Consider the following 18,928-nt stretch of genomic DNA (forward strand, 5'->3'; position numbering starts at 1 on the left):
AAAATATATGTATATATATATGAGTTTAGTATATATATATATATACACATATATATAAAGCAGAAAACAAAAAAAGAAAAGCAACGGCCGACTCCCACTACATGAGGAAGAAAGCCCGGTGGTTACGCAATCGTTTCACAACAGAAACGACTACCGAATTTTGTGCGTAAAGACTAAAAATTTTCAGTCGTTAGTGTAGCAATTAGAAAAGTAGTCGTTATAGGCTGCATGAGGAAAGAGTGGGGAAAAAAAAAGTTTTAAGCTTGTCGGGTTTTATTTTTGTGTTTTAATTTAAGTTATGTGGGCTTAGTCCACAAGAAGAAAAAAAAAAGGAAGAAAATAAGGAAACATGAAGAGGCCCATTTGGCTTGGCCAGCACGGCCCAAGACCAACTGGGTGTTGACCCGACCTGATCAATGGATTGACCGGTCAATGGTCAATGGTCGATCAGTCAACGGTCAACGATCAGCTTTTGACATAAAAAAAGAGAAATTTTTTAAAAGTATTTTTGGTTATTTTGTAGTTTATTTTCTTTCTAATTCAGTTTAGATTTGGTTTAATTTTGAATTTTAATATTTGTATGTGCATATACATATTGAAATAAATTAATTTACATAATATGTCATTAAAGTAATATCTCTTGTGGATAATTTATTTATTTCATAATGTAAATAATTGTATGGATATAATTTATGTGAATGTTAATCAGCCCAAAGAAAAGTTAATATTTAACATTATTGCATTCTAATTTTGTAGTAATGAATACGTGACAGTTATTTAGTATAACATGTGAACTTTAAATCAGCCCAAAAGAAGGTTTATTATTTGATGTGTTTTTACTCTCTGTATTTAATTAATATTACATGATATCACTTACAAATTAATATTCTATGCAAAGATAGAGTGTTAATGTAGTGTTCAGTATTTTAATATATGAATATATCTTTATTTAAAATTCATTATTAAATTTTATAATTTACAGTTTTATGAGTATTAATTACTTTGTTTTTATATATTCTCTATTCAGTTCACTTTACCACTAAAAGTATCACCGCAAATATTGATTACATACTAATGTTGAAAAATACAGACTCTTTTACACTATATCAACTCTTGTTTTCATAAAAAATAACGGAGAAGAAAACATAAAAGAGTACATCATGGACATGTCTCATATTCAAGCTAAGCTTGGGGAACTCAATCTGGATATATCAGAAAAAATGTTGGTATACATTGTTTTGATTTCTCTTCCTCCACAATTCGATAATTTTAAGGAAAAATACTACAGTCAGCATGAATTATGGACTCTCAGTGAGTTAATTTCACACAGTGTTGAGGAAGAGGAAAGACTAAAGTCTGATTACACAAAGAGTGTTAAGTTAATAGTTATATCAAAGAATAATAACAATAAAAAAAAAGAAAACAAGTAAATTTGTTGCAGTTCCAGTACAATAGAAGAAGTAACAAAATGCTAAGAAAGAAAGTGTTTGTTTCTTCTGTAAAGCTTTAGGACACCAGAAGAAACAATACATTAACCATCATGTCGGCGCGCAAAGAAATGCATACTTCTTAATTTTATTTATTCTGAAGTTAATTTAATTTCTGTACTTTGTAACGGCCCCGGAATTTTAAAATGAAATATGTGTATTTAAAAATGTCAAATGCGGAAGCGTAATAAAAATTTTGATTAACATCCCTTACACTAAAACAAAAAACGTGCTCAAAGTATAAAAGAACAAACTAACTAAAAGAGAAACTCGAAAATAAAAGCTATAAATATAACTACGGAGTCTTCAGGCGTCCCCTTCGCCGTCTTCCTACGGAACGGGCTCGGGAACAATGTCTTCCTGATCTGAAATAATTAAATAAGGAATGAGCTACACCAGCCCAGTAAAGACATCACATTATCTCACCGTCACGGAGGTAAAGGTGGGTAGAAAATACAAAAAGACCAATGGAGCATAATTTACAACAAATTCTTTTATCAATAATAAAATCCTTTTCTATCCACTTACCTCGGTGAAATTCATAAAACAATATACGAAAGCAATAACATTATCATCATCATGAAATCATATGAACTGTATAACATAATACTTATCACGCCTTTTGCAATTCAATCATTATACAACATATTTTTCCTCATTTACTAGCCTACTAGTATCCATGGGGATCCATAGGGGTCCCGCTACCCGTGAACCCTTAACACTTGTAATCAGATTCCAGGGTCGTCCACATACCCCGTCCGGTATGGGTGCCAAAACTATAAACCTCAATACCCCGTCCGGTATGAGGGTAAAACGGGCCGTCCCCACACCCCGTCCGGTATGGGCGCCAAAACACATAAGGTCTCCATACCCCGTCCGGTATGAGAGACCACAATCCCGGTAGGGTTTCCTACGGACCCGGTCTATCCACCATCTCTTAGGATATCTAGTCAGGCTGACCACATTATACAATTATCAATTTACTTAACCTTTCATTCCCCTTTTTCCTCAGTCAGCATCATCAAATCACACACAAACAAGCAAACCAGTAATTTATGCCAAACAAGACAACATACAACATCGGGTTCTCAGTCATTCAACCCATAATCAATAAAATAGTGATATATGCACACGAAACTATAAAATAAAAACATCAGACCTCATACTGCATTTAAAAACTGTAAAATAGGACAACAGCTGACCGACAAAAACACCAGACTCGGGCTCCATTAGCGACCTTAAACAATTTCACACATCTATTGATTCATGAAATACCGTTTTATCATTTATTGAACTTTAATACCGTGATAGGAAATAGGGTGAGGGGTCCTTACTTGTTTCGGGGTCTGAATACGGCTCTACAGTGTGCCAACAGGCTGTCCCTAATTTTCTCTGAATTTTTTCGGAGAACTGAAACGCACTACTGGTACCTGCACGTGTCCCAAAAATTTCAAATTAGACCCAGGGCCCCTTTCGGCAAATATCGCAATTCCGGCACGGCAGCTCCACCGTGCTCCGGCGACGGCGCCGCCGCTTGCGGTGACGATTCACCTCGGGTTGGCTGTTTTCGGCCGAATTCGGCCACACTTGCATCGGTCCCTGCGATAAAACAACCCTAGGGCCCTCGGGGGGCATAAAAATTACGAAAAACTGAAGCTTACCGGCGGCAGTGCTCTCGGGTGCGACGGCTCTCCGGCGAGGTTCGTGTTTTGGTAATTTGGCTTCGATCAACCTGTAGAAAAAAGAATAGTGATCACGGTGATATAAAAATTGTATCAAACGGAGGCCGGGAACGGCCTCATCGGAGGCAAAAACTGAGGAGGGACGCGGCGGCGCCGCTGGGTTTCGGCCATGTTTTCCAGCCGTTTGGCTGGAATTTTGGCTCCGATTTGGCCAAAAGGGGAACTTAGCATTAAAAAACGAGCCGAGGGTATAAAATTTACCTCGATCGGCGATCGAAAAACTCCCCGGTGTGGCGTCGGGTGGCGGCGACCGGCTCCTCCGGCATCTGGTTCGTCTTCTCCGACGAGGGGAGGCGGCTAAGGTTTTTGCGGTCAGGTGTGGGGGTTTTATTTATACCCTTTTGCCTTTTAATCACAGCCGTTCATCTTGAATAAATCTGGGCCGTTCGTATTTGATTGAATCTGGGCCGTCCGTGGGCGTGCATCTGGGTCGTTCATGCGCGTGCATCTGGGCCGTCCGTGCGCACACTTGATCTAGGCCGTCCGTGCACACGCTTGATCTGGGTCGTCCGTGCGCATGGGGACGCATCTGGGCCGTCCGATCGCGCGCACGCAGATCGCCCACGTAGCCCGTTCCCGGGTCGACGTGGTCTTACCACGCGGTAGGTCCTGGTTGGCCAGGGTTGCTGACTGGGCCACTGACGTAGCTGCTGACGTGGCGCTGACGGAGCGCAATTTTTCTAAATTACGTTTTGACCTCCGGTTTCTGATTTTCTTTTCAAAAATACCCCCAGAATTTAAATTTTCACCCCTTTTTCCCAAAATCAATTTCAATTAAATCCAAATAATATTTTTACCCAATTTTATCATTATTATTATTTTATTTTTATTAAATCAAATTAAATTAAATTAATCAATTAAAATTCAAAAATTATAAAATAAACTAAATAAAATAAATAAATAAATTAGTAATAATAATAATAAAATTTTAAAATTAGTGGGCATTACAACTCTCTCTCCCTTAAAGAAATTTGGTCCCCCAAATTTGCCTCTTACTCTTGGTCGAACAAGTGGGGATACTGGGTTCTAAATTCTGATTCCAGTTCCCAAGTAGCCTCCCTGGGCGTGTGGTTCTGCCACACGACCTTTACAAATGATATTTTCCGGTTGCGGAGTATTCTGCTCTCTCGGTCCGTGATACCGACCGGTACTTCTTCATAAGACAAGTTCTCTTGGAGTGGAAGCGGTTCATGAGCCAAGACATGAGAAGGGTCCGGGTTGAACTTACGTAGCATAGATACGTGAAACACGTTATGAACTCGGGAGAGCTCGGGAGGCAGTATTAGTCTGTAGGCAGCGGTACCAATCTTGTCTAAGATTTCAAAGGGTCCAATATATCGGGAGTTTAATTTTTCCCTCTTGCCGAACCTACTAATTCCCTTGAAAGGAGTGACCTTAAGAAACACACGGTCGCCTTTATCAAACGCTAGGTCTCTCCTCCGGATATCTGCATAACTCTTCTGCCTACTCTGAGCTGTCTGAATGTTCTTCTTGATTTTAACTATCTTGAACGTGGTCTCCTCTACCAACTCTGGGCCGAACAATCTTCTATCGCCCACTTCCTCCCAACAAATCGGTGACCTGCACGGGCGCCCATATAGCGCCTCATATGGAGCCATGCCGATACTTGCTTGGTAGCTGTTGTTGTAGGCAAACTCTATCAGGGGTAGATGGTCGTCCTAATGGCCCCCGGAGTCAAGGACACAAGCTCGGAGCATATTCTCAAGCATACGAATTGTCCTCTCTGATTGTCCATCAGTCTGGGGGTGGAAGGCAGTACTAAGAGACAGCTTTATTCCCATAGCTTGTTGGAAGCTACTCCAAAACCGAGAGGCGAACCTGGGATCCCTGTCGGACACTACTGTTACTGGAACCCCATGCAATCTGACTATCTCCCGGATATATATCCTTGCCAACTTATCCAATGAATCGGTCATCCTAATGGCTAGAAAGTGGGAAGACTTGGTAAGTCGGTCAACGATTACCCATATAGCATCGTGTCCTGAACGCGCCTTGGGTAGCCCCGATACGACGTCCATGGTGATATATTCCCACTACCATTCCAGGATCAGTAAAGGCTGAAGTAACCCACCTGGGCGCTGATGCTCTGCCTTGACCTGCTGACATACCAAACATTTAGATACAAAGTCAGCTATGTCTTTCTTCATCCTATGCCACCAAAACCGGGGTCGCATGCTTTGGTACATTTTGGTGCTTCCTGGATGCATGGCAAACTTCGAGCCATGGGACTCTGTCATGATGTCCCTTTTTAACTCACTGTCATCTGGGACACACACCCTGTCTTGGAAACGAAGTAGTCCATCGGTAGATATTCGGAATTCTGAGCTCCCTCCCTGTTCTGCATCCTTCTTGCGGGCTACCAGGGCGGGGTCAACTGTTTGGGCTTCCCTTATCCTCTGAATTAACTCGGGCTGGACTATCAGGCGGCCCAAACATGTGACTCTCTTCATATCATGAAGTCGAACCTGTTGTGTGGCCCTAATTGGTCTGCATTCTGAAACCATCAAATGGGCTAAGATACCTGCACTTTTCCTGCTGAGGGCATCTGCTACCACGTTGCTCTTACCCGGACGGTATAAGATGTCATAATCATAGTCCTTAAGGAGTTCCATCCACCTTCTCTTACGCATGTTGAGATCCTTCTGAGTGAATATGTGTTTCAAACTCTTGTGATCGGTATAGATCTGAAAGGTCTCTCCGTACAAATAATAGCGCCAGGTTTTCAAGACATGAATGATTGCGGCAAGTTCCAAGTCATGGGTGGGATAGTTCTTCTCATGATTCTTTAACTGTCTAGACCCGTATGCTATAACCTTTCCATGCTGCATCAGGACACAACTCAGGCCCAGATAGGAGGCATCACTATAAACTGTATATCCTCCCGATCCACTCGGTAATGCTAGCAAAGGTGCAGTGGTCAGCCGCTTCTTTAATTCTGAAAAACTTCTTTCGCAGTCTTCATTCCACTCAAACTTGGCATTCTTCTTGGTGAGTCGGGTTAGAGGAGCTGCTAGACTAGAGAATCCTTCAACGAACCTGCGGTAATAACCTGTCATTCCCAGGAAGCTACGAATTTCCTTAACTGATGTTAGTTTCTCCCAACCAAGTACCGCTTCAACCTTTTCAGGATTCACTGATACCCCTTCCTTCGATATGATGTGTCCTAGGAAGGCAGTCTGCTCAAGCCAGAATCCACACTTACTCAACTTCGCATATAGTCTCTTGTTTCTAAGGACCTGCAAAACTTGGGCCAGATGGTGAGCATGCTCTTCTCTGCTTTTTGAGTAGACTAAGATATCATCGATGAACACGATGACAAACTGATCCAAGAACTCTCTGAAAACTCTGTTCATCAGATCCATAAAGATTGCCGGGGCATTGGTTAGCCCGAATGGCATGACCAGGAACTCATAGTGTCCGTACCTGGTTTGGAAGGCCGTCTTGGGGATGTCTTCTGTTCTTATCTTTACCTGATGGTAACCTGATCGTAGATCTATTTTAGAAAAGACCTGTGCACCCTGCAACTGATCGAAAAGGTCATCAATCCGGGGAAGAGGATATTTGTTCTTAATTGTTACCTTGTTTATCCCTCTGTAATCAATGCACAGTCTCAACGTTCCATCTCCCTTCCTTGCAAAAGTAACTCCGACACCCTAAGGGGAAACGCTGTGTCTAATGAAACCACTGTCTTGTAACTCAGTGATCTATTTTCTTAGTTCTTCCATCTCAATGCAGCTCATTCGGTAAAGAGCAACCGAGATGGGCTGGGTACCTGGCTGTAAGTCTATGGTGAACTCGACCTCTCTGTCCACTGGTAAACCGGGCAGTTCATCCAAAAATACGTCTAAAAAGTCTCGGACTACTGGAATCTCTTGGATACAAACTTCCTTCTTGGGCTTACCTAGTTAGAGAAAATACAAAATTAAGGCACTGGGAATTAAGAAAACTTGCCATCAGGGAAAATCAGTACTGAATGATTTTATTAACTTATAAATGGCTCCTCGTTGGGAGAATTAAATACAACCTTTTTGTTAAAGTAGTCTATGGTGCCGTGATACACCGCTAGCCAATCCATTCCTAAGATTACATCAAAATCCTCTGTGTCTAACCCTATCAGGTCTACCCTCAGTTTCTTATCTGCTATCTCCACGGCACATGCCCTGTAGATAACCTCTCCTAGCAATGTCTCCCCCCCAGCGGTAGATACAAGCAACAATGAATCAAGTCTATCAGGTGATACTCAAATTTTGGAAGCAAGAACATGTGAAACAAAAGAATGTGATGCACCAGTGTCAAACAAAACATGAGCAATGTGGCCAGATATAGTATACATACCATGTACCACGTCCGGGTCTGCGTCGGCATCCTTCTGGGTAAGGTTGTAAACTCTGCCCTGGATTGGAGGCCTTCTTTGATTCTGGTTCCTCGGGCATTCCCTTGCATAGTGCTGGGCACTGCCGCATATACGACAGGTGTTGCTGAGGCGATAGCAGGGTCGGTCCCCGTGATCCCTACCGCAGTGCTGGCAGATCTTCCCACGTGCTGCCTCCGTAGCCTGAGGAGGGGCCTGGATGGCGGGTCTGGGCCTCTTACTGGGTTGGACAGGCGCGGTAGGTGCTGGCCTGCGGAGCGGGGCTGAGGGTCAGGAACTCCCCGCTAGCTGAGGGTGGGTGTCGAAGCTCCTTTCTATGATCTGCGCCTTTGCTAGGACTGCTGAATATGTCTCGAGCTCCATTTCCAGTAAGTGCTGTCTTATCTCCGGGCGGAGACCCCACTGGAATTTCCTGGCCTTTCGGCCCTCATCCATCAATGTCTCTGGGGCATATCGGCTCAGCTCTAGGAATTTACAGGCATACTCCGACACTGTCATGTTTCCCTGGACCAATTGAGCAAACTCCATTTCCTTCAGGTGTCGGATGTGTTTAGGGAGATACTCCGCATGGAAGGCCGCCAAGAACTGCTCCCAAGTAGCTGGTGTAGGCAGGGTGGTCCGCTTGAGCTCCCACCAGCGTACTGCTTCCCCTACCAGCATGTAGGAGGCAATGGCAGCCCTCTGCTCAGGAACTACTCCCAAGGTCTCGAAAGCTCTCTCAGTCTCTACCAGCCAGTATTGGGCCTCTTCAAAAGAGGATCCCCCTGCAAAAGTAGAAGGGTTCAGTCTTCTGTACCTCTTTATGAAGCCGGGGTCGATCAAAGAAGGAGCGGGATCCCGGGGTAGAGGGACTGGGGCCGGCTGAGGGTGAACTGGGGGGCCCTGTGGTGGCACTTGCTGATGTGGTGGGGGTACTGGAATGTGCTGTGTGGTGCCTGGTGGTACCGTGGCTGTGGTACAGGGTCGTACCGCGGCTGTGGTGCCGAGTGGTACTGTGGAAGAGCAAGCTCCTGCCGGGGTGGCTCGGGATTAGCCTGCTGTAGCGAGGGCTCAACCTGCGATAGCGAAGGAGGTCCGGGTAACTCCCTTCTCTCCTCTCGCCTTTGCTGGGTAGCTACGAGAGCTTCCACCATCTCAAATAGTCTGTCTAAATCCTCCCGAAGCGAATTATCTTGGGCCGCTCGGTTTAGTGGGGGCCTTCCTCTCCTCATTCCCGTGTACTTGCATTCACAAGGAATGATTGAGTAACGATATATCGGTGAGTATTACTCTAAGGCACTATTGTGTAAGGGATGGGTCTGAGGAAACCTGGCTTTGATACCAACTGTAACGGCCCCGGAATTTTAAAATGAAATATGTGTATCTAAAAAGGTCAAATGCGGAAGCGAAATAAAAATTTTGATTAACATCCCTTATACTAAAGCTAAAAACGTGCTCAAAGTATAAAAGAACAAACTAACTAAAAGAGAAACTCGAAAATAAAAGCTATAAATATAACTACGGAGTCTTCAGGCGTTCCCTTCGCCGTCTTCCTGCAGAACGGGCTCGGGAACAATGTCTTCCTGATCTAAAATAATTAAATAAGAAATGAGCTACACCAGCCCAGTAAAGACATCACACTATCTCACCGTCACGGAGGTAAAGGTGGGTAGAAAACACAAAAAGACCAATGGAGCATAATTTACAACAAATTCTTTTATAAATAATAAAATCCTTTACTATCCACTTACCTCGGTGAAGTTCATAAAATAATATACAAAAGTAATAACATTATCATCATCATGAAATCATATGAACTGTATAACATAATACTTATTACGCCTTTTGCATTTCAATCGTTGCACAACATATTTTTCCTCATTTACCAGCCTACTAGTATCCATGGGGATCCATAAGGGTCCCGCTACCCGTGAACCCTTAACATTTGTAATCAGATTCCAGGGCCGTCCCCATACCCCATCCGGTATGAGGGTGAAACGGGCTGTCCCCATACCCCGTCCGGTATGGGCACCAAAACACATAAGGTCTCCATTTGCCGTCCAGTATGAGAGACCACAATCCCGGTAGGGTTCTCTACAGACCCGGTCCTTCCACCATCTCCCAAGATATCTAGTCAGGCTGACCACATTATACAATTATTAATTTACACAACCTTTTATTCCATTTTTCCTCAGTCAGCATCATCAAATCACACACAAACCAGCAAACCAGTAATTTATGCCAAACAAGACAACACACAACATCGGGTTCTCAGTCATTCAACTCATAATCAATAAAACAGTGATATATGCACACGAAACTATGAAATGAAAACATCAGACATCATACTGTATTTAAAACTGGAAATTAGATCAAGCAATAACAGACCAACACTGTATCAGACTCGGACTCCATTGGCAACCTTAATCAATTATACATTTATAAAGTCACACAATACAGTTTAATTATTTATTTAGCTTTAATACCGTGATAGGAAATAGGGTGAGGGGTCCTTACTTGTTTCGGGGTCCGAATACGGCTCTACAGTGCGCCTGCAGGCTGTCTCTAATTTTTTCTGAATTTTTTCCGAGGAACTGAAACGCACTACTGGTACCTGCACGTGTCCCAAAAAATCCCAAATTAGACCCAGGGCCCCTTTCAGCCAATATCGCAATTCCGACACGGCGGCTCTGTCGTGCTCCGGCGACGGCGCCGCCGCTTGTGGCGGTGATTCATCTCGGGTTGGCCGTTTCCGGCCGAATTCGGCCACACTTGCATCGGTCTCTACGATAAAACAACCCTAGGACCCTCGGGGGGCCAAAAAATTACAGAAAACCGAAGCTTACCGGTGGCGGTGCTCTCGGGTGCGGCGGCTCTCCGGCGAGGTTCTTGTTTTGGTGATTCGGCTCCGATCAACCTATAGAGAAAAGAATGGTGATCACGGTGATATAAAAATTGTATCAAACGGAGGCCGGGAAGGGCCTCATCGGAGGCAAAAATCGAGGAGGGGTGCAGCGGCGCCGCTGGGTTTCGGCCGTGTTTTCCGGCCGTTTGGCCAGGATTTTGGCTCCGATTTGGCCACAGGGGAACTCAGCGTGGAAAAAATGAGTCGGGGTATGAAATTTACCTCGATCGGCGGTCAGAAAACTCCCCGGTGCGGCGGCGGGTGGCGGCGGCCGGCTCCTCTGGCATCTGGTTCGTCTTCTCCGGCGAGGGCAGGCGGCTAGGGTTTTTGTGGTCAGGTGTGGGGGTTTTATTTATACCCTTTTGCCTTTTGATCACAGCCGTCCATTTTGGTTAAATCTGGGCCGTCCGTTCTTGATTGAATCTGGGCCGTCCATGCGTGTGCATCTGGGCCGTCCATGCGCGTGCATCTGGGCCGTCCATGCGATTGCATCTGGGCTGTCCGTGCGCACGCTTGATCTGGGCCGTCCGTGAGCGCGGGGACGCATCTGGGCCGTCCGATCGCGCGCACGCGGATCGCCCACGTGGCCCGTTCTTCGGTCGACGTGGTCTTGCCACGCGGCTGGTCCTGGTTGGCCAGGGCTGTTGACTGGGCCGCTGACGTGGCTGCTGACGTGGTGCTGACGGGGCACAATTTTTTAAAATTACATTTTGACCCCCGGTTTCCGATTTTCTTTTTAAAAATACCCCTAGAATCCTAATTTTCACCCATTTTTCCCAAAATCAATTTCAATTAAATCCAAATAATATTTTTACCCAATTTTACAATTATTATTATTTTTATTATTATATTAAATTAAATTAAAATAAACAAAATAAAATAAAATTAATAATAATAATAAAAATAATTTAAAATTATTTGGGCGTTACAATATGGGTCGTCCGTGCGCGTGCATCTGGGTCGTCCGTGCGCACGCTTGATCTGGGCCGTCCGTGCGCGCGGGGACGCATCTGGGCCGTCCGATCGCACGCACGCGGATCGCCCACGTGGCCCGTTCCCGAGTCGACGTGGTCTTGCCACGCAGCAGGTCCTGGTTGGCCAGGGCTGCTGACTGGGCCGCTGACGTGGCTGCTGACGGGGCGCAATTTTTCTAAATTGCGTTTTGACCCCCAGTTTTCGATTTTCTTTTCAAAAATACCCCCAGAATCCTAATTTTCACCCCTTTTTCACAAAATCAATTTCAATTAAATACAAATAATATTTTTACCTAATTTTATCATTATTATTATTTTATTTTTATTAAATTGAATTAAATAAATCAATTAAAATTCAAAAATTATAAAATAAACTAAATAAAATAAATAAAAAAATTAATAATAATAATAATAAAATTTTAAAATTAGTGGGCGTTACATACTTACACACACCTGACAGATAAATTTTGGTGCCACAACTTACATCAATGTGTTTATGCAAGGTTGCCTCCATTGTCGAAAGCCAAGTGGCGGTGCCATATTTATTTATGTGAGCGATGACAAACTTGTCGAAGAGGAAGCAATTGTCAAATTTATATTATTGTTAAGTACTGAATTTTAGTTAGATTTAGAACATACCTTTATTTTATCGTCATTTAGATGGAATATGATTTTTGATCTGTATTGGACAAATTGAGTTATTCATATTCATTTGAAAATGAAAAATTTAGTATTTTTCTTAATTCAAATATGGTTGATTTTAGTTATTTATCAGCACATGATAATTTTTATTTGTTTGATACAACTGATTTTTATAATAAATATTGCATGTTAGTACAAGAGATGTTAAAAAAAAATTAACCAAGGCGATTCCACTTTATTATGTCACAAAAGATTAAGTTAGATCTCCCAAAGAAGAATTGAGACAGATCCCTCTAAACCTCGAATCCCTTTTGATCCAAGACGAATTTGGTAAATTAACTTCAGTTTCCAACAGGGTTTGCAATTAAAAAATCCAATACAAAATGAATTACACACATATAAAGATATTATATATATCAAATTAAAAATATATATTATAGATCGAGTTCGGATTTTTAGAGTTATAAGTACCTAAAACTGACTCATCTTGTCTGAAGAAAAAATAAGCAGACGTGATCAAAACCAACTTAATTTTTTTTCCTTGGTTAATCGAAAAACAACTTGTTTGCGAGTTTCAGAACCTTTTGCTGTCTTTATATATATATATATATATATATACCCATATAAGTCTGCACAATAAAAACAAAATTGCTAAATAAAAAAATCCCGTCAAGAGTCGATGAATATGTTTATAATTGTTTGAATTAGTTTTTAACTTCCTTAAATTTGAAGAATGTGAGCGCAAGTACTTTGATCTTTCTCATGTGTTATTCACATAATATAATTTATGTAATTATATAAAATATAATATAAAATTATACAGAAATAAATAAATTTTAATAAAAATATTTTTTAAAAAAAATTCTCAGTAAAGATCTATGAGATGTAAAGAAATAATATGTGAAGAAAAAAATATGTAATTAAGAGTCTATATAATGTATAATTTTAAAATTAACAACCAACAAAAATGAATTATATAAAAATATATTTTATTCAGATTTTATGTTTATATTTAAAATATTTAAATACATAATTATTATATTAATTTATTTCAACATATTTAATAATAGAATTATTGTGATTTTGATAATAGAAGATTGGTATACGTGTGTGTATATATATATATATATATATATATATATAATTTAATACAAGTAACTTCAAGACTGCGAAGAGTCTTATGGGTTTGTTTAAAACTTTCGAACATGGTTTGCGTGGGAATTAATTAATTGATGAGGTCTTATTAGGGATTTCAATGTCTTTAACTTTATTTTGCTCTCATATACATACGTACATATATAGATAGATATAGATATACATATAAAATTAAAATTGGGTTATTTCTAGAAAATTCAAAAAAGTAGAAAAAAACAAAAAAAAATTAATTTCTCGTGGTCCTACATCGTGCCCATTCAGATCATATTCCAACAGCTCTAATCTTAATTATGAAGCGTGGGGGGATGTGATACCTGAAGTCACAACGCATTTAATTATATTAAATTTAGTTAGTTGAATAGAATTAATAAGCATTCTAAATATTATTATTAAAAAAATAATAATCTAGTAATGATATTTATATTAGTTGATTAAATTTTCAGTGTTAAAATCATAGTAAAACGTAATAATATTAATTTTACTTGAGAAAATAGAAAAAATAATTGGATTGTTAACTAATATAATATAAAAATTCAAGAACGGTTACTTAGTAAATAGTTAGTATATATATATATTTATATTTATAGGCAAGTGTAAGTCTGAGAGTAAGATCTCTCATAAGGACAGAAAAAAAAAAAAAAAAATTGAAAATTTCACATAATGCTTTTAATTCAAGAATCAATCTAATTTTATTTGTCTCGTACCTCTTTACTTAATAAGAAAATAAAATATTTGTCTAATATCAAAAAAAAAAAGTCAAGAAAATTAGTGACTTGATCATAAAGGAGCCAACAATCGAAATAAATATTTTTTCTAAAAGATATAATTTTTCTAACTTGACAAAAAATTTCCATGCATTGATGAGCAATGAGTATTAGCTACACAATAGTCTACAATGACCATCTTCATTTACTTCTTTTTCTCGATTGACACTCCAATCGCTCATAATCAGCTTTAAAAGGCTATAGATAAAACATAATTACAATCTCAAATACTATTAAAATTATCAAAAGGCAACCTGTAAATTCATAAACACCAAGCATATACCATATTCCTCCAAGTATGATTCATATTATACCCAGTGTGCTAACAATCCAAAGCTGTTCAGGGGTCGAACCTAAAAGATAACAGAAGGAACATAAGACCATTCTTTTTTCAAATAATTAAAATAAATAAACAGTACTTACCTCGTATAATAATAATCCTAATAGTACTGCTTTTTTTGTTTCATTTCTTCAGGAACAATCATAAAGACCTTTTTTTTTTAATCATGAATCTATTATTAGAAATTCATGCATAATCTTATTTTTAAGTAAAACAATTATATGCATAATACGCAATGAGAACAAGACTGATGTAGAATTAAGCTTTTATGATATGCTGCATCGTTACATTAATTTTAATGATCAATTGTTATGTGAATGATAGCAAGTGTCGTTGTAGTACTATCATAATCGCAATGGTATTCATACCGAGAAAAATGGAAAAAAAAAGGATGGGAGATGTAGGAGGAGAGAACACCTGACACAAGGAGCCGGAAAACATTCTTAAAAATTCTTAGAGAAGTGTTTGAATTTGCGGAATGAAATTAAATTCCATTAGGATGAGAAATGGAGACTTAGCGAAATGGGCAGTACGAGAAGATGAAGACAAGTGCTTACATATAGCCTTAGCTATATTTTAGGCCTAAAATAGTTTTATTTACATGCTAGCTATGTAAATGAATTTTAAGGCTTTCTTGGGGTTATTGAAAAACTTGAATGTTTTTTTCACAATAAGTCATAGCAAGGGATGCTGCCAAATATTGAACATTTTCATAATGATTAATTATGACAAGGGAAATTCGTAACTACAAATAGAACAGTAGAAACCAGAAATACTGATCTGACTGACTACAGAAGAAAATCCAACTCAAAGAAATTAACAAAAAATAAGAAAAACTACATTGAATTTTTTTAGGTGAAGAAAATTTGAATTTCCATTAACTTCACAAAATTAACAATTTAATATGTTTTTAAATATGCTCATACATAAATTAATTTTTAAAAAATAAGATATTACCATTTAAAAGATAAATATAAACTAAATCTTCTAAAAGAAAAACTCCCATTAACTACATAATATTTGAAAGATACACATGAACTAAATCTAATTAAAAAATAAATTATATTTGAATTCAAATTAATAAATAAAATAAATTATAATTTCTATATTAATTTTTAACAAATTAAAAACTGTTACCCTTAGAAATGCTCTTCCTTAAATAATACCATAAGGAACAGGCCCGAAATATCATGAATCCGTTGAAGCGTACATGTTATTCCCCTGGATCCAGCCATGCCCTTTTGGAACCTATCCATTCATAGTAACAAATGAAAACCAAATAATTAATCAGTTTGAATCATGAAGATACAAGGGCAGAAATAAAATATCAATAACACAAAGCTGGCATAGGAAATAGAGGCAAAAAATACTCAATCAAAATAGAATACAGAGGAGTATTGCAATAAATAGCAAGTTCCAAAAGAACTCCTTACTCAATTACTAACAGCAAGCAACAACCAACTTAACTTTAAGCTGATATGTTGGTGATGTCTCTTTTACTGAGTTTAAAGAGACCAGAGGTACTAGAGAATAAGAGTATTGATGAGATGGTGATTAGCAATTTAGTAGCATTAGGATTTATTTTATGTGCAAGTTTCCAATTAGACTTTCTAATTCTAATTAAATTAGATAAAATCATACCTCTAAATAATTTAGAATTTCTTTCACAGTGGATATTTTGCACATACCCATACCAACCACTTTGACAACATCAAATTTTAAAAATATGTTTAAAACTTTCAAAAGTTGATTTAACATAACTCCAATATTAGTATCTTGAATCTTGCTAAGCTTGAATTGTTAAGACTTCAATTCTTCCATTCTTTTGATCTTTTTATAAAAGAAACGGAGGATACGCAATTGACAAATATCGGTCATTGATTAGTACCAGTAGCTTATAATAATAGAATTTTCATGATACTTATATAGCACATGCAAAATATATCAGCACAGGTTATGGCTGGGGATTGAACAGAGTTTTCATCATCTCAAACCCCCCAAGTAACCAAACAAATAATTTCTCCCATTTTCTTCCTAAAAACCAAAATCATATTTCACAAAACAGATAATATGCAAGATCCAAGCAAATGATGCAATTTACAGGCACCAAAAACAAAAAAGAAGCTTATATATCTAGTTCTATACAAACACCAAGTCCAATAACTAATAAAGTTTTATTTAAAAGCTAAAAACCCTAAGATTAAACGAAAATAAAAAGCAGAAAGAGAAAAAAAAATCAAAAACCAAAGAGTTTCCCCAGAAGCATTGTTGTGCGGTCCGCATCATTGTACGATCTTCCTGAGAAGATCATATCATTTGGTTCCTTTTCTCTATTCTCAAATTACTAATTGAAAAATTAAAAGAATATATACGATTAGGGCTCAAATCAAATAAGGTGCAAAGAAATTTATCAGCACAAACCCGAAGATCATAAGAGTGGTGCCTGACTTCCTCACTTTCCTCCTCACTGCCCAAACAAACACAATCCAAATTCCTAAACCCAATCACAACACAGAAGTGGAGATTCAAAGAAGATGGAAATTGAGACGCACAATTTTAACGTTAACGTGTTTTAGAAATAACACACACATATTGTAAAGATCCAGAACTTAAAAGATAATAAAGTCATAAATTAAATGCGGAAGCGAAATAATAGAGTTTAGATTTTATATTACTTATACAATAATTTAGAATGCCCAATAGGGCTGCAGAAATGTCCATTCTAAAAGAATAAATGAAAATTAAAGAAATAAACAAAAGACAAATAACTGAGTATTTTAGGACGACTTTCACTAGCTTTTGAAGGGAGTTCGGGTAGTGAACTTATTCTTAACCCTCTTGTTGATTGAGATCTGGATCTTAGTTCTCTTAATTTGAAATAATTAATGAAATAGTGAGTTATACAAGTCCAGTAAGAATATCACACTACTCACCGATACAAAAACTAAAGGTTGGTAAAAATTATAAAAACAACCAATAGAGCTCTTGATTTAAGTAAATTCATTTACCATAAGGAAAATTATTTATTACATATATTTACCGTTGTGAGATTTTCAAAATCTACCTATAGAAACAATAACTCAAATAACATTCTAATCTCATATTTAAGTGAGCAAAAATAATAACTTTTTATTTTTTATTTGCCTACTGGTATCCCTGGAGGTATATAGGATATCTCACTACGTGTGAACTAATATCCAACATTGTCAACTAATTATCTGTCCCCATAGCCCATCTGGTATAAGCACCAAAAATACCATCTCTCAATATCCTATCCGGTATGAGGGTGAATCGGGTCGACATCATACCCCGTTCGATATGAGGGTGAATCGAGCCGTCTCCATACCACATCTGGTATGAGCACCAAAAATACTATTTTTCGATACCCTGTCTGATATAAAGCAGCATTCATAGTAGGGTTCCCTATGTACACGGTCCGTCTACTATTTTCCAGAGTATCTAGAAAAACTACCATTCACTTATTCATATAACCAAGCAATTTTCCGTTTGCGTCTTAATTTTCAATTCCATAAATTAACCGTAAATCACACAAGATAATCAATAAATATACATCAAGGAAGCATAACTAAATCATTTAACCATTCTACTATTTTCTAATGTATTTAAAGTTGTAAAAGCAAACAATCATTTACACAGGACAACAAATAAATGACTAATTAGTTCTGCCTCCATTAGTAACCTGTAATTATTCTCAAAGTCTTTTAAATTAAACAAAATATCATATTATCGATAATTAAGCTTCAATTCGATAATAGAGAATAAGGTGAGGAATTCTTATCCAAATTAGTGTCTGAAATACCAAACTTTCTACTGCGCCTACTAGTAGTCCCCAAGTTTCATGATTTTTTCTGTGGTGATTAAAACAGGCTTCAGGTACCAAACAATACCCCAAAAATTCAAAATTGGTAAAAAAAATTCTTTTTCGGCCAATTTTGAGATTGCGGCATGTGGCACCACCGTCTGCGGCGATAATTTGCCTCGGCCTGACCGTTTTCGGTCAATTCTGGCCAGTTTTGGCCAGTTTTATACATATCCATGTAAAAATACACGTTAGGGGGACTCAATTGGCCGAAAAAAATAAAAAAATAAAAACCTACAGGTGACAAAATTTTCTAATGCGACGGCTCCGCCGGCTCACCTTCGTAGCTGGGTGTTTTTCTTCGGTTAACTTATAGAAAAAAGAACGGTAAACACAATAGTAAAAAAATCGCACGAAACGGAAAATGGAAAAGGACTCATCGGAGGCGATTGTAGGTTTTGCCCGCGGCGGTGGCGCCGGGCTTTGCCCGAGGTTTCTAACTCACCTGTCGTTCCTTTTACTCCGATTTGGCCATGGGGGTGCTCGAAATCAAATTTCGAGTGGATATGAGAATTTTTATCTTTTCTGGCAGTCAGAGGTGGTTCCAACACAGCAGCGGTCGACTCCCTTCTCCGGCGACTGGTTCTTCTTCTCCGATGGGAGGCTAGCATTTAGGGTTTGGGTTCAATGTGATGCGAAATATTTATACCCGTCTCGCATTCTTCAG

At 38.7% G+C, this 18,928-nt stretch overlaps 1 non-coding gene across 1 annotated transcript; it reads right to left on the minus strand.

The window, feature by feature from the left end:
• Positions 1 to 16,758: 16,758 nt before the first annotated feature.
• LOC148266488 (small nucleolar RNA Z221/R21b) lies at positions 16,759 to 16,854 on the minus strand. The gene has a single exon (XR_015818860.1). It is a non-coding gene; the product is annotated as a small nucleolar RNA Z221/R21b (small nucleolar RNA).
• Positions 16,855 to 18,928: the final 2,074 nt, after the last annotated feature.

This window comes from Carica papaya, chromosome 4 (assembly GCF_054855325.1).
Source record: "Carica papaya isolate Zhongbai chromosome 4, ASM5485532v1, whole genome shotgun sequence".
NCBI classification, from domain to species: Eukaryota; Viridiplantae; Streptophyta; class Magnoliopsida; order Brassicales; family Caricaceae; genus Carica; species Carica papaya.